This window comes from Bos taurus, chromosome 15, assembly GCF_002263795.3.
Source record: "Bos taurus isolate L1 Dominette 01449 registration number 42190680 breed Hereford chromosome 15, ARS-UCD2.0, whole genome shotgun sequence".
Taxonomy (NCBI): Eukaryota; Metazoa; Chordata; class Mammalia; order Artiodactyla; family Bovidae; genus Bos; species Bos taurus.
In genome coordinates, this window is record NC_037342.1 from 53030936 (window position 1) to 53048085 (window position 17150).

The 17150-nt window shown below is 38.2% G+C and overlaps 1 protein-coding gene across 8 annotated transcripts in view; it reads right to left on the reverse strand.

Annotated features, from left to right (window-relative positions):
- FAM168A (family with sequence similarity 168 member A) overlaps positions 1–17150 on the reverse strand; it is a 202528-nt gene that overhangs the window by 147630 nt on the left and 37748 nt on the right. The window contains exon 2 of one of the 8 annotated variants that reach the window (XM_005216229.5): positions 2896–2942. The exons of 6 other annotated variants lie outside the window; for them this stretch is intronic. The gene's annotated coding sequence lies outside the window, so the exon portion shown is untranslated. Of the gene's footprint in view, positions 1–2890; positions 2943–17150 lie in introns of all 8 variants that reach the window. One more of the 8 variants, XM_005216228.5, reaches the window with a different exon arrangement.

Below are 17150 nucleotides of genomic sequence, written 5' to 3' on the forward strand. Positions count from 1 at the left end.
ACATTTCAAGCACTCAAGAGCAACAATATGGCTGGTGACTACCACACTGGACAACCCAGATACAGAGTATTTCCATTACTGCAGAAAGTTCAATTGGACAGGGTTGTGTCTAGATCATATGTATTTTCTGAGGAACACACAGTCTAGAGGGCAGTTTGGCAGGAGCCCTAACTAATTTATTTCTGTATCACAGCACCTTGCACTTATTAAATTCACAGTAAATGTCTCTTATGAATGACACTGGATAACAAAGAGCTTGGTCCACCTTTCTTATTATCACAGGCCAATAGAGTCTCTGCTTCATGAGTTCAATGTCCCTTCTAGGCTAGAATCAGTATAATTACCCACCATCATCTCAACTTGAGGAAAGAGGTAGGAACCACAATAGCTAGAGACAATCAGAAAGTCTTTGTTCAGTCGCTCTCTCCAAACCAAAGCTCCACTATTGAAGAAGAAGAGGGTTTATTTCCTGCTTCAAGTTTGGCATGTAATTAAACTATAGTTGATTCTATAAGGAACTTCTTTCAAATACTGGAAAAATCCACAACTCAGCAAAAATGAAAACAAAGACACTTTCAAAATTCATCACACTTTTGGTGACAAATTAATATATCCCCTTTACATAAAAATATAAAATATACTCTTTGTATTAAAAATAGTCATTTAGTACATTTTCTGAACATCTATTAAGGGTTAGGAGTTAAAGAAAAAGAAATAAGTTATACTGGCAGACAGAAATTTAAATTGGAATAATACAAAGTACTATGTGCTCTATGATAAAGAGAAGTACCAGAAACTATGAAGAACACAAAAGGAGAGGCTCAGAACCCCGTGGTGAAATGTGGCATAGGGTGAGGGAATCACAAGGGAGGCTGCTTAGAAATGAGCCCAAGCTACACTCTGAAAGGAAATTAAAAGGTTGGGAGATGAAGAATGGGTGAGAGAGTGTCACAAACAGAGACAACAGCATTGATGAAGGTACAGGAATTTAACTTGACAGTAAATGTCAAGTAGCTTGGGCTGGCTGAAACAACATGAAAAAGATGACTTGAGGCTAATGAGGCAGACAGAGACCAAACCATGAAAAAGTTCTGCAAGCTAAACTAAGGAGCCTGAATTTTATCCTCAAGGCTATGGGAAACCTCTGAAAATTTTAATAAAGGAATTAAGAGTGAAAATCTACGTTTAACAAAGCTCACAGAGCAGCAATATGGAAGATGATCTGGGGGAGGTGAGACAGAAGCGGGGAGACCAGGCAGGAAGTTGCTGCAAAACGTGAAGAGATGGTATATTTTACCACAATCTTTTTTTTTTTTTTTCAAAAATGGCAAGAAAAAAGTGACGAGACAGGGCTCATCTGATGCAAATAGTTTTAAACACAACCTGTTTTAAATGGGTCTCTCCATTAGTCTATGCCTCTCAAAGTTATAACTCCATGGTTCAATTATATAGAACAACTACAAAAGCAACTGTTGAAGTCAGTTACATAAACTCTAAAAAAACTATACTCATTCTTTTTACTTAATAGCCATTCTGGACTTCAAACTAAAACTGAACATTTTTCTCTTTTCTACCACATAACAATCCTGTAAAACCATTTCACCCAGCTGAGCACATCTGTGCAGTGTGCAACAAGTGTGAACAATTTAACAGGAGTTTAATGAAACATTTCCTATTCTTTATTGGAGAAAAATATTTAACAATCTACATGGCAACATCAGGTTGCAAACTGACATTTTTAAATTAGTTTAAAAATATGCACATGCCAATTTAAAATCCCATCTGGTTTCATGGTGCAGCTGTCCTGAATGAATATAACATTTTCAGTTATTAGGCACTTGGCTAAAGCATTCAGAAGTGCCATGTGCCATCAACGAACAGCAAGAGCCACTACTATGGTACTTAAAAAGTACCTACATAGTCACACTGGTATGAGAGGATTACTTTGTCCTGGAAAGGTGGGGACATGTAGGGAAATGGAAGACATAATCTCACAATTTTAAGGAATTATCTTTCATTTTACCTCCAATTCTCTTAAAAGGCAATCAACCCTGATATCTCTGATCCCATAATTCCTTAGCCTAAAGAGCTTTACCCACCCTCCTGCTTTGAACCAACAAAATCATAAAAACCAAGACTAAAAGTGGGTTCAATTCCAACTCTACTTCTTATAAACTATATGAACTTATTAGCACATTTCTTAATATTCCTGAGACTCTATTTCCTTAGGTACAAAAGATACTCCCCTAAACCTTCAGAGTTGTGGTGAGGATGAAAGAAAATATACATCAAATATTTATGGAACATTTGGTTCATGTGGGCATTCACTAAATGGTAACTATTTTTATACTCTCCTTTGTACCTCACTATAATTTGTAGAGAACAGTAATTATGCACCTACCTTAAAAGTTTACTATGACAATTAAATGAATTAACATAGGTCACAGGCTCAGCACATGGTAGGAAACTGTTGTTTGTTGCTGTCATCATTACTACCAACACTGAATTACAACTTATTTGCTGTCTTCTTCCCTGTCTAATATTTAGCATAAAGCCACAATAAGTGAGGCTCATAAAGCCTCTGTTGACCAGCTGAATAAATAATGGATGACTGGCTGAATGAACTGAAGGCATCATAGTTCTGTGACAAGAGGCACACCTCTCTGAATTTATTACACAATTTTCACAAGTAGCTATTCAAAAAGAATGTATTGTGGGGGAAAAAAATTATAAGTTAACTTGTATAAAAATGAATCAAGATAAATAATTCTTTTTCTGTCCAGTAAACAAGTGTAGAAATATAAATCAATGCTGATACTTTCTTTAAAAAGAACAAAAAAAAGGATGTATTGTGAATTGACTAATCATACCAAGACTTGATTAATCTTACCAAACCTTGTGTGGCAAGTATTCTTGTAGGTCTGTCTCACAGATAAAGAACTCTGAAAGAGATTAAAGGTTAAGTAAGATCACTCAGCGGAGAAGGCAATGGCACCCCACTCCAGTACTCTTGCCTGGAAAATCCCATGGGTGGAGGAGCCTGGTAGGCTGCAGTCCATGGGGTCGCTAAGAGTCGGACACGACTGAGTGACTTCACTTTCACTTTTCACTTTCATGCATTGGAGAAGGAAATGGCAACCCACTCCAGTGTTCTTGCCTGGAGAATCCCAGGGACAGGGGAGCCTGACGGGCTGCCGTCTATGGGGTCGCACAGAGTCAGACATGACTGAAGCGACTTAGCAGCAGCAGCAGCAGCAGCAGCAGCAAGATCACTCAGCTAGAAGAGAAACAAGAATCTCCTTTGGTCTTTAAGAAACTAGTACTAGATGTTTCTTCTAATAGGGCTTCATCTCTTTCCATATTTTAAACATTTCTTATGAGACTGGTCAAGTTTTTCCATACCCTATGGTTTCAGGAAGAGACCTCTGCCTGAGTCAGAAGATGCCACTAATGAATGATGGGAGAATGAAGAAGGAATATGACCAAATATGGAGAAAGTCAGTATCTCTTCTTGAGAGAGAAGGAGCAAAAAAAGCCTGATTTTACTTGACCTGAAAAAAGACAAAGCAAGTAAGTCTGAAACTAACAAGAGAATAAAGTCCTACTATGAACAAATGAGGATACAGGACACTTAGAGGGTCAAATATGAAAGGCATTATGGGGGTTATGGGTACTCATACCCTCTTGTTCAAAGTATGACTAGGTACAGTCTTTTGGAGGAGCAGATACTCTTTCATTTAACAAATACTAACTGAGTCCCTGTAATGAACTAGGAGAACAATTTTGACAGTACACAGCAAGAACCTAAAAAAATTTACACCTTTATTCCAATTACTAGATTCCTACATTTTTATCTGAACAAAGCCAACAAAAAATACAGACCAAAATTTACAAATGTTTACCAATGTTACAATATCTAAAAATGGAAAGTAACCTAGATGTCCAACAATAAGATTATGAGTAAATAAGTCACATCATGCAATGCTATCAAATAGCATAGTCATAGATGCTGAACAAAAAATGTGACACTGAAAACTGCTTATAACCTAATATTAAATTTAAAAGCACTCCACAAACAGTATATATAATATGATTTTTATATAAAATAGGAAAAAAAAACTTTTAAAAAAATGCTGAAAATTTTCAAAGCTAATTTGTACATGGTATGCTGTAAGAAGAATATCCTATAGGGAGATGTTGCCAAGTTTTCAAATTTTCCATAATAGGCATTAAAAAGAAAAGAAAAAAAAAGGATAGAAGAGATTTACAGAAGAAAAGTGAGAATATTAAATACCATCAAGACTGATCAAAATCTTTAGATTCTCTGCTAGGTAAGAAGAATATAAAAGACATATTATATCTATACAAAAGGATTATGTTAATCCTAGGGAGAAATGACACAACTACAAGGGTGAATGAAACACAATGGGGGAGCAATAAAGAGGAAATCCAATCAGATTCCCAGGAGGTCACTTTCATTCCAGAATGTCCGTCAACAGCAAAGTCAAGTTCAGTGAATGAGGTGAGGAATGAAACTTGATGGCTGGGAGAAAATGGCAGAAATCCAACTAACATCTAATGCTAAAATCTGTGAGTTTCTTGGTGACACGGAACCCATTAATTATCATACAGTGTTTTAAAGGCCATGACAGAAGCCAGCAACAGAATGTGACAAAATAATCTAGAGAGGGTCCATAAAGGCTTTGTGGAAGACGACTAATTTAAAGGGAAAAGGCATGAACCTGGAGATAGGGTATAAGGGCATTCTAGGAAAAGGGGGCAGCCCAGAGAACAGAAACAATTTAACATGTCTGAGAAATTGCCATTCATTTTAGTGTTGCTAGGGTACAAAGTGCAAGGCAGGCAGTGGTAAAGACATGGCTGCAGAAGTCATCAGGGGCCTGTCTCAAAGGACCTGAATGCCTGAAATACTGTTAGCCAAGCAGCTGCACATGAACCAGTCAACCAGGGCACCAGTCCAGTAGGAGATCAGTCCAGCAAGAGAGACAGATAGCATTATGATAAAGATGAGGGAAAGGTGGTTAGCACAGAGAAAGTGAAAGTGAAAGTGAAGTCGTGTCCAACTCTTTGCGACCCTGTGGACTGTAGCCCACCAGACTCTTCCATCCATGGGATTCTCCAGGCAAGAATACTGGAGTGGGTTGCCATTTCCTTCTCCAGGGGATCTTCCCAACCCAGGGGCCGAACCCAGATCTCCCGCATTGCAGGCAGACGCTTTAACCTCTGAGCCACCAGAGAAGCAACCAACTCAGCCTCAGGGCTCATAAAAGGCCTCGAGAAAAGCTGCCAAAGTTGAAACCAAAGGAAAAATTGGTCTAAGGTTTCTGACATTCAAGATGGTAAGACACCACTGATACAAACTCTGGCCTGACATAACTCTGCAAATCAGAGCACCAGCCCATGCAAGACTTCCAAAGAGGGACCCATTCTCATCAGCAGAATGTAAGCTCCAAACACTTTGTCCTGTTCACTGCCATTTTTCCAACACTAAAAACAGTGAGCATGAAGACAGTACTCTATAAGTATTTGGAAAGAAATAGAGAGGGGGGCTTTCTGTTATATTAAAAAGCAATGGGAAAAAGAGGGGAAGCAATGGGAAATTCACAATAATCAAAAGGTAGAAGCAATCTAAGTGTTCATTGACAGATGAATGGGTTTTAAAAAATGAGATATACATATAACTGAATAATTATTCAGCCATAAAAAGGAAGGACATTCTGACACATGCTACATCATGGATGAACCATGAAGACATGCTAAGTGAAAGCCACTCATAGAATCACAAAAACTGTATGATTCTAGGTATTTGTAAGAGGTACTTAGAGTAGTCAAATTCAGTTACAGAAAGTAGAGTAAGTAGTTGTTGGGGGCTGGAAGGAAAGGGAAACGGGGAGTTACTGTTTAATGAGCTTCAGGTGTGCAACACAAAACCATTCTGGAGATGGGTGGTAGGATGGTGGCACAACAATGTGAAAGTACTTAACGTCCCTAAATTGGACTCTTTAAAATGGTTAAAACAGTAAATTTTACATGTGTATATTTTACCACAATTTTTCAAAAATTACAAAATGCAAAAAAAATTAGTTACTTAAAGGGGAAACAAAGAAAAAATGGAATAAAGGATAAAGAAGTAAGAGTATAACTCTGAAGACTAAGGCCTACGCTTAGGAGCTTGAAGCCAAAGGAAAACAGCGATGTCTCCTCCATCCCTCCAACTGCCATTTTCATCTACATCCAATTTAGTAATTTTATATGCAACTGAGTCTCAATTAAAACAAATACTAAGCATAGAACTCCAAAGGGGTCACAAACAAGGAAACCCATGGTTATTCTGAGAGATGTGTTAATGAAAGTAGTCTCACTGACTTAACCCTGTTAATTGTTAGTAACAGCAAAAACAACTATCATGTCCTTGAATGCTTAATATGCATGGGGCTCTATGGTTGGAACTTTATAAACATTAGCTCTAATCATAACAGTAATTCTGAAAGGTAAATGTTACATTTTTGTTTTTCTACTGACTTATTTAGGATGATATAAATGGTAAAGATGAAAATTCAGAATCTTGGTTAATCCGATTCCAAAATACTTTAAGAATGATCAGCTGTTGTCTCAAACCAGGTACCTCTCCTGTGCCTCTACTGGGTCCTAGGCCCCTGACCTACCCTCTTCTCCAGCTCTGCTAGAAGTTTCAGCTAGGAGTACCTAGATTGAGTCATTACCGAGTATTAATACTTTTCGAGGTAATCCCCAGTGGCCAGGCACTGAGCCACTAGAGGAGAAAAAAGAAGTGGCTCTCCACAGGTCTTTCAGACCTCAAATTGACCAAGCAGGACACAGACACTTAAGACATTTGTTAACAATGTTTCGTAAAGGAACATAAACTCTCTACTGGCACTGCCCAAGATATTGCTACTGCTTAACAATGTTTCACTGATTAATAGCTCCCCCAGATCAGCCCTATAAATAGTTCCAGTCTCCTTTTGGCCTATTTCCCTCATCCTCGCCCACTCCCAGCACCACCAAGTTCAAGGCTAATTTAAATAAGATCTTTTTTTTCTCCATATACCTGTGGCTCAGTGGTAAAGAATTTGCCTGCAGTCCAGGAGACCTGGGTTTGATCCCTAGGTCAGAAAGATCCCCTGATGAAGGGAATGGCTACCCACTCCAGTAGTCTTGCCTAGAAAATTTCATGGACAAAGGAGCCTTGAAGGCTAAGTCCATAAGGTTGTATAGAGTTGCGACTAAGCGACTATCACTTTCACTTTTCATACTTTTTAAAACATTCCAAACCTGTGGCCCAGTCCTCCATCTAGCTCTGCTGGGTGGTCTATTATCCAATGAACAGTTTTCAGGTGTGTCCAAGTACATTAAATAATTTACTCCTACAATAACTCTGAGATAAGTATTAATATCTCCTTTCAACCAAACTGATTCAGTTTACTCTAAATAAGTAGTAGAAAATAACCACCAGAAAGAGAGGCCACCTTTTAGGTATCATTTTTTTATTTTTTTAAACCAAGAAACTTTCTCAAAAGTTTCCAGTAGCATTATTGTCATATCTCGCTGGCCACAATTTGGACACATACCCAAAGTCATTCACTGGCAAGAAGCATGGGATTACCACTGCCAACTCACAAACTAATTCCTTGGGTTGGAATGGAAGTTGGCAAACACACAACCACCACAGGGCCCATCACCTTGAGGACACAAATATGAAACAACTGGGGAAGCAGGCTATCTTCAGACCCTCTTAGTATGTTTTCTTCAAGTCATAGGGACCCTGAAGACTCAAAGGGTAAGAACTGCTGGCCTGAAAAAAAGAGAACAGACATTTCACTAGAGTCCAGAGTCTGTGGCACATGCTCTGGAAGAGGATCTAGGGACTTTAGTTTCAGTAACAGTAACAAAATAGTACGAGTACTATTAGTATAGTAACTAGTACTAGTACTAGTTCTAAACTTAAAGTCTGCTAAGTATATGCTTTGCTAAGGGACTACCTCTCCCCAACACTCAGTTTCTCCTTCAGTAAAGGCAGACCACCTAGATAAGATTTTCAAACTGATCTTCAGCGTATTAAGAGTTATGAAAAGGTATTCAGACCAGAAGTAAATAGAAGAAGGGATACAAAGGAGCAGTGTTATAATCCCACTTAAATTAGCATAGCTCATTTGATCTCTTTGTATTGAGGCTCGTGTAATATTTGGTAGAAAAGGGTTCTAAGTGCTTAAAAAAATTTTTTTTAATTCTCTAAACTACACAATCAATAACATTTCTAGGTAAACAATCTATTTTTCAATAAACAGGTTATCAGCTGAACAAGCTCCCATTAATCATTTCACTATATTTCACTAAATTATGAATGACCTTCACAATGCAGAGCTTATTTTTATTTGATCTCTCAGCATCTTTTAGCACAGTTGCTCATTTTCTTCTAATTGAATCACTTGACTTCTGAATATCACATTCTCATAGTTTTTCTCCTAGCTCTCCACTTGCCCCTTCAATGCCTGCTTTCCAAGTTTGTCCTCTTCTGCTCAGTGATTAAACGGTCAAGATTATACTATTCCCTATTCTTTTCTCATTCCATTCTCTCTCCCTAGACAATCTAATCCATGTCCATGACTTTATTTACCATCTAAACACCAAACATACAACAAATTTTCCTCTAGTCCTTACCTCTAAGTTCCAGGCACATTTATTTAACTGCCTACTCAACATCATCTGTCTGATGTCTTAAAATCACCTCAAATTCAACATGTCCAAAACCGAAGTCATAATATTCCATCGCAAGCCAGTCTCTTTCCAGTGCCTTCAAGTGAAAGGTACCACCACCTACCTCCTGGCGATTAAGCCAAGAACTTGGAGTCATTTTATCACTTCTCCTTTATCCCCAAGATATAATCCATTACACAGTTCTATCAATTCAACCTACTAAATACATCTGTAACATCCATTCAGTTCAGTTCAGTCACTCAGTTGTGTCCGACTCTGCGACCCTAAGGACTACAGCGTGCCAGGCCTCCCTGTCCATCACCAGCTCCCAGAGTTTACTCAAACTCTTGTCCATTGAGTCGGTGATGCCATGCAACCATCTCATCCTCTGCATCCCCTTCTCCTTGCCTTCAATCTTTCCCAGCATCAGAGTCTTTTCAAATGAGTCAGGTCTTCGCATCAAGTGATCAAAGTATCAGGTGGCCAAAGATTGCACAGTTCTATCAACTCAACCTACTAAATACATCTGGATGTATAGTGAGAGTTGGACTATAAAGAAAGCTGGGCACAGAAGAATTGATGCTTTTGAACTGTGGTGTTGGAGAAGACTCTTGAGAGTCCCTTGGACTGCAAGGAGATCCAACCAGTCCATCCTAAAGGAGATCAGTCCTGGATGTTCATTGGAAGGACTGATGTTGAAGCTGAAACTCCAATACTTTAGCCACCTGATGCGAAGAGCTGACTCACTGGAAAAGACCCTGATGCTGGGGGGAAAAAACTCTGGGAGTTGGTGATGGACAGGGAGGCCTGGTGTGCTGCACTACATGGGGTCACAAAGAGTCGAACACAACTGAGCAACTGAACTGAACTGAACTGAACTACATCTGTAACATTTCTCCACTCTGCCTACCATCCTCCTCATCCAACCTACCATCTTATCTGTCACATGGATCATACCTACGCAAGAGCATACCTGCACTGACTGATACTCCTCTGTAATTCTTTCTTTACATCACAAAGTGCTCTTTTCCAAATTCAGATTATGCAATTCCCTCTTGCATAAAACCCTGAAGCCCAAGGCACAGCGATCAGACAAGAAATATAAAATAAAATTAAAAGAATCCAAATTGGAAAAGAAGCAAAACTGTCACTGTTTGCAGATGACATGACACCAAACACAGAAAATATCCTAAAAACACCACCAAAAAACTACTAGCATGCATCAATAAATCTGGTAATGTTGCAGGATATAAAACTAAAATACAACAACAAACTATTAGAAAGAGAAATTAAAGAAACAATCCCATTTACCATCACATCAAAATTAACAAAATAACTTATAAATCAATCTCACAAAGGAGGTCAAAGATCTGTACTGAAAAAACTATAAGACACAGATGAAAGAAACTGAAGACAACACAACAAAAGATACTGTGGGACTTCCCTGGTGGTGCAGTGGATAAGAATCCATGGCCAATGCAGGGGGCACGGGTTTGATCCCTGGTCCGGGAAGATTCCATATGCAGAGCATGTGCAGAGCAACTAAGCTGGTGCATCACAACTACTGCGCCCGTGCTCTATGGCCTACAAGCCACAACTACTGAGCCTGTGTGCCACAGCTACTGAAGCACACGCACCTACAGCCGTGCTCTCAACAAAAGAAGTCACTGCGGTGAGAAGCCCTTCCGTCACAATGAAGAGCAGCCCTGTTCACTGCAACTAGAAAAAGGCTGCACAAAGCAACAAAGACCCAGTGCAGCCAAAAATAAATACAGTTTTTTAAAAGAAAGATATCGTGCTCATGTACTGGAAGGTTATTATTAAAATGACCATACTATCCAAGGCAATCTATAGACTCGATGCAATTCCCATACAAATATCAATGGCATTATTCACAGAACTAGAAAAATAATTCTAAAATTCATGAGGAAACATAAAAGATCTCAACTAGCCAAAGTAATCTTGAGAAACAAGAACAGAGGTGGCAGTGTCACACTCCCTGGCTTCACGCTGTATAAACTACAAGGCTCCAATCATCAAAAAAGTATGGTACAGGCACAGACACATAGTTAAAAGAAAAAGAACAGAGAACCCAGAAATAAACCCATATATTGTGGTCAACTAACATATGACAAATGAGGCAAGAATATACAATAGGGAAAGGATAGTCTCTCAATAAGTGGTGCTGGTAAAATTAACAGTTACATGCCAAAGAATAAAATTAGAACATTTTCTCACATTATATACAAAAATAAACTCAAAATGGATTAAAGACCTAAATGTGCAGCCAGAAAACTCCCAGAAGAAAACACAGGCAGAATACACTTTGACATAAATTGTAGCAGTATTTTTTTTGGACCTATCTCCTAAGGCAAGGGAAACAAAGCAAAAAAAAAAAAAAACAACTAATGTGATCTAACTGAATGCAGAGTTGCAAAGAATAGCAAGAAGAAATAAGAAAGTTCTAAAGTGAACAATGCAAAGAAATAGAGGAAAACAATAGAATGGGAAAGAATTTAGAGATCTCTTCAAGAAAATTAGAGACACTAAGAGAACATCTCATGCAAAGATAGGCACAATTAAGGACAGAAATGGTAAGGACCTAACAGAAGCAGAAGAGATTCAGAAGAGGTGGCAAGCATACAACTGAAGAACTATACAAAAAAGGTCTTAATGACCTGGATAACCATGATGGTATGGTCACAAATCTAGAGCCAGACATCCTGGAGTGTGAAGTCAGTGGGCCTTAGGAAGCATTACTACAAACAAAGCTAGTGGAGGTGATGGAATTCCAATGGAGCTATTTCAATCCTAAAAGATGATCCTGTTAAACTACTGCATTCAATATGCCAGCAAATTTGGAAAACTCAGCAATGGCCACAGGCCTGGCAAAGATCAGTTTTCATTAGAATCCCAAAGAATGTTAAAACTACCACACAATTGCACTCATTTCACAAGATAGCAAGGTAATGTTCAAAATCCTTCAAACTAGAATTTAACAGTATGTGAACAGAGACCTTTCAGATGTACAAGCTGGATTTAGAAAAGGCAAAGGAACCAGAGATCAAATTGCCAACATTCACTGGATCATAGAAAAATCAAGAGAATTCTAGAAAAACTTCTGCTTCACTGACTATGCTAAAACCTTTGATTGTTTGGGTGATCACAACAAATTATGGAAAATTCTTAAAGAGATGGTAATATCAAACCACCTTACCTGCCTCCTGAGAAACCTGTATGCAGGTCAAGAAGCAATAGTTAGACCTGGACATGGAACAACAGACTGGTTCAAAATTGGGAAAGGAGTACATCAAGGCTGTACATTGTCACCCTGCATATTTAATTTATATGCAGAGTATATCATGTGAAATGCCAGGCTAGATGAATCACAAGCTGGAATCAAGATTGCCAGGAGAAATATCAACATCCTCAGATATGCAGCTGATACCACCCTAATTGGCAGAAGGCAAAGAACTAAAGAGCCTCTTGATGAAGGTAAAAGAGGAGAGTGAAAAGCCTAGCTTAAAACAACATTCAAAAACCTAAGATCATGGCATCCCATCACTTCATGGCAAATAAATTTGGGAAAAAATGGAAAACAGTGACAGATTTTATTTTCTTGGGCTCCAAAATCACTGTGGACGGTGACTGCAGCCATGAAATTAAAAGAGGCATGCTCCTTGGAAGAAAAACTATGACAAATCTAGACAGAGTATCAAAAAGCAGAGACACGACTTTGCCAACAAAGGTCCATACAGTCAAAGCTATGGTTTTCCTGGATCTGAGAGTTGGACCATAAGAGAGGCTGACAGCCAAAGAATTGATCCTCTCGAACTGTGGTGCTAAAGAAGATTCTTGAGAGTCCCTTGGACAGCAAGGAGATCAAACCAGACAATCCTAAAGGAAATCAACCCTGAATATTCATTGAAAGACTGATACTGAGGCTGAAGCTCCAATACTTTGGCCACCTGATCCAAAGAGCAGACTCACTGGAAAAGATCCTTACGCTGGAAACGATTGAGGGCATGAGTAAAAGGAGGGCAACAGAGGATAAGTTGGATGGATGGCATCACCAACTCGATGGACATGAGTTTGAGCAAACTCCTGAAGATAGTGAAGAACAGGGAAACCTCGTGTGCTGCAGTCCACAGTCACAGGGTCTCAAAGAGTTGGACATGACTTCACAACTGAACAATAACAACATCATGACCTAATTAAACTTAAAAGCTTTTGCACAAAAGAGGAACATCAACAAAACGAAAATACAACCTACTGGATGAGAGAAAATATTTGCAAATGATATAACCAATAAGGGGTTAATATCCAAAATATATAAACAGTTGATACAATTCAATATAAAAAAAAAGAACAACCTGATTTAAAAATGGGCAAAAGATCTCAATAAAGATTTTCCCAAAGAAAGCATACAGATGGCCAACAGACATATGAAAACATGTTCGACAATGCTAATCATTAGTGTAATGCAAACTGCAACCACAATAAGATATCACCTCACATCTATCAGAATAGCTATCATAAAAAAGACCACAAATATCAAATGTTGGCAAGGAGGTAGAGAAACGGGAACCCTTGTACATTGTTTATGGGAATGTAAATTGGTGCAGCCACTGTGGAAGCTCCTCCAAAAACTAAAAATAGAAGTACCATGTGATCTGCAATTCCATTCCTGGGTATATAACCAAAAAAGAAACACTAATTCAATAAGATTCATACAGTCCAATATTCATAGCAGCATTATTTACAACTGCCAAAATATGGAAGCAACCTAAGTGTCCATCAACTGAGGAATAGATAAAGAAGATATGGTATAGATATACAATGGAATACTACTCAGCCATAAAAAAGAAATTTGTCATTTGCAGCAACACAGATGGTCTTGGAAGGCATTATGCATAGTGAAATAAGTCAGACAGAGAAAGACAAACACTGTATGTTATCACTTATATGTAGGATCTAAAAAATAAAACAAATGAATATAACAAAACATAAACAGACTCACAGATTTAAAGAACAAACTAGTGGTTACCAGTGGGGACAGAAAAGGAGGGAGAGGCAAGATAAGAGTAGGGGATTAAGAAGTACAAACTACTATGTACAAATAAATAAGCTATAAAGATATATTTTACAGAACAGGGAATATAGTCAATATTTTATAATAACATTTAAAAAATTTTAATGGTTTCCAATTATTCTCTGTATAAAGAAACACTTCAGGTCTTCTATGTTTCTTATTTATGTTTCCCCCTCTAGCTCTATACTTTGCAACAGGTTGTCCTTATTTCATTTTCTCAAATACACCAAGCTCTTTTCTATCACTGAGGCTTTATACAGGCTGTTACCTTTATCTAGAAGACTCTACTCACCATACTCCCCTGTCTTTGCCCCCAAAATGCCAACTTATCCTTCAGACTTCACATCTAATATCACTTCCTTAGAGAAGCTTTCACTTCTAACTTCTAACTAGGTCAGATTCCCATATGACATTTACCCACAGCAACATGAAGCAATAACTGACAGTACTTACCTTAGTTATAATTTTATATTCTGTGTATGATCATTTGATCAATGTCTCATTCATTAGACTATAAGCTCCTTAAGTTTATGGGAATGATGTCTGTTTTTGCTAACACAGTATCTATACTGCACAACGTTATACAATCTACAAGAAAGAGAGCCTAGACTGAAGCCCAAAAATCCAACAGCCTTTTTTTAGAAATGAAACAGCCAATCCTCAAATTCATATGGAATTACAAGCAGCTCAAATATTAATAGCCAAAACAATCTTGAAAAGGAAGAACAAAGCTGGAGAACTCAAGTCTCAATTTCAAAACTGACTACAAAACTAGAGCAGACAAAACAACATGGTACCGGCATAAGGGGAAACAGATTGATGAAACAGAATTGAGTCCAGAAGTAAATCCAAACATCAATGGCCACTTGATTTTCAGCAAAGATGTCAAGACCAATCCATGGGGAAAGACTACTGTCTTCCACAAATGACACCAGGACAACTGCATATTTATTAATACATGCAAAAGAATGAAGCTAGATGCTCAGCTCATACCATACATAAAAATTAACTCAAATTAGTGACTTAATATGAAAGTCAAAACCGTAAAACTCTTAAAAGAAAACGGGTAAATCTTCATGATCCTAGATTTGGCAATGAATTCTTAGATATAATACCAAAAGCATGAGTAAAAAAGAAAACACAGACAAACTGGACTTCAGAAAATTAAAAGATTTTTGTGCAAAAAAAGGGCATGATCAAGAAAGTGAAATGACAACCTACATAATGAGAGAATATATTTAAAAATCACATATCTGACAAAGGTCTGATATTCAGAATATAAAAAGAATGTTTATAATTCAACAACCAAAAGACTATCCAATTTAAAAATGGTTTAAGAACTTCAATAAATATTTATCTAAAGATATATAGATGGCTAACAAGCACATGAAAAGATGCTCAACTCATTAGTTACAATGAAAATGCAAATCAAAACCATGAGATACTACACCACATCCAATAACATGGCCATTGAAAAAAAAGGATAATAAAAGAAATGTTAGCAAGGATGTGGAGATACTTGAACCCTCATACATTGTTGCTGGGAATGTTATGTGGTGCAACTATTACAGAAAATAGTTTGGCAGCTCAACAAATTAAATAATTACTATATGAGGTAGATATAGACCCCAAAGAACTGAAAACAAGTACTCAAACAATACACATACCCACAAGTTCACAGCAGTACTACTCACAATAATCAAATGGTAGAAACAACCGAAATGTCCATCAACAGGAGAATGGATAAATAAATTGTGCCATATCCGTACGTGTAATATTGCTAACTGCTGCTAAGTCGCTTCAGTCGTGTCCGACTCTGTGCAACTCCATAGACGGCAGCCCACCAGGCTCCCCTGTCCCTGGGATTCTCCAGGCAAGAATACTGGAGTGGGTTGCCATTTCCTTCTCCAATGCATGAAAGTGAAAAGTCAAAGTGAAGTCACTCAGTTGTGTCCGACTCTTAGCGACCCCATAGACTGCAGCCTACCAGGCTCCTCCGTCCATGGGCTTTTCCAGGCAAGAGTACTGGAGTGGGGTGCCATTGCCTTCTCCGATAGTGTAATATTACTCAACTATAAAAAGAAATGAAGCACTGATGCATGCTGCAATGTGGATGAACCTCAAAAACACTACCCTAAGAGAAAGAAGCCAGAAACAAAAGGCCATATGGTATGACTTCATTTACATGAAATATCCAGAACAGGTAAATCCACTGAGACAGAAGCGGACTGGTGGCTTCCAGGGGCTGGCGGAAGGGAAGAATGGGGCATGACTACTTAATGGGTATGGATTTCTATTTGAGGTGATGAAAATGTTTTAGAACTAGATAGAAATATTTGTCAGCACTGTGAACGTACTAAATGACACAAGATTGTTCACTGTAAAATGGTTAACTTCATGTTATGAGAATTTCACCTCAGTCATTCATAATATAAGAGAATCCTCCCTTACAAACACATTCCCAAAATTTAGCTATGTATTGCCTTTTCTTCCCATGGCCCAAATTATAATAAAAGACAGAAGGCATTTCTTGATTTCTCATCAGGAAAGAAAATATCTCTAGGGAGCTGCCACAAATGAGAATATAAACAAAATCCTCAATTGCACTACACTAACACTAAATAAGTCCAAGTAGCTGTGTCTATAGAATTAGTTTCACTCAGCAAAGACCAGTGAAAGCACTGTTGCTAAGACACCTGTTGCTAGGATCTAGGAGAAAGGTAGCGACAAAGAGAAAACTAAAATACTGGGAAAAGTTTTAAACAGCTTTGCAGGTCTACATTTTTTAAAAAATGAAAATACACTGGAAATTCCCTGGTTGTCCAATGGTTAGGACTCTGTGTTTCTGCACAGGGCCCAGGTTTGATCCCTGGTTGGGCAACTAAGATCCTGCAAGCTGTGACATGCGGCCAAAAAAGAAAAAAAGTATGTTAAAAAAACTTAAGTGCAATAGGTACAAACAACAAATTTGAAAAGCTATCCTTGACTAAGGCTATCAACCCACCACTAAAAGACAAATATACCTTTAATCAAAGAAAAACTGAAAGAGGTTAAAGTGTTAGTTGCTCAATCATGTCGCCTCTTTGCAACCATGTGGACAATAGCCCGCCAGGCTCCTGTCCAAGGAATTCTCCAGGCAAGAATACAGGAGTGGATAACCATTCCCTTCTCCAAGGGATCTTCCTGACCCAGGGATCAAACCCTAGTCTTCTGCATTTCAGGTAGATTCTTTACCATCTGAGCCACCAAGGATGCCCCAAAGAAATACTACATACCTATTTAAATAGCTGAAATAAAACACAATGATAGGGGCTTCCCCAGT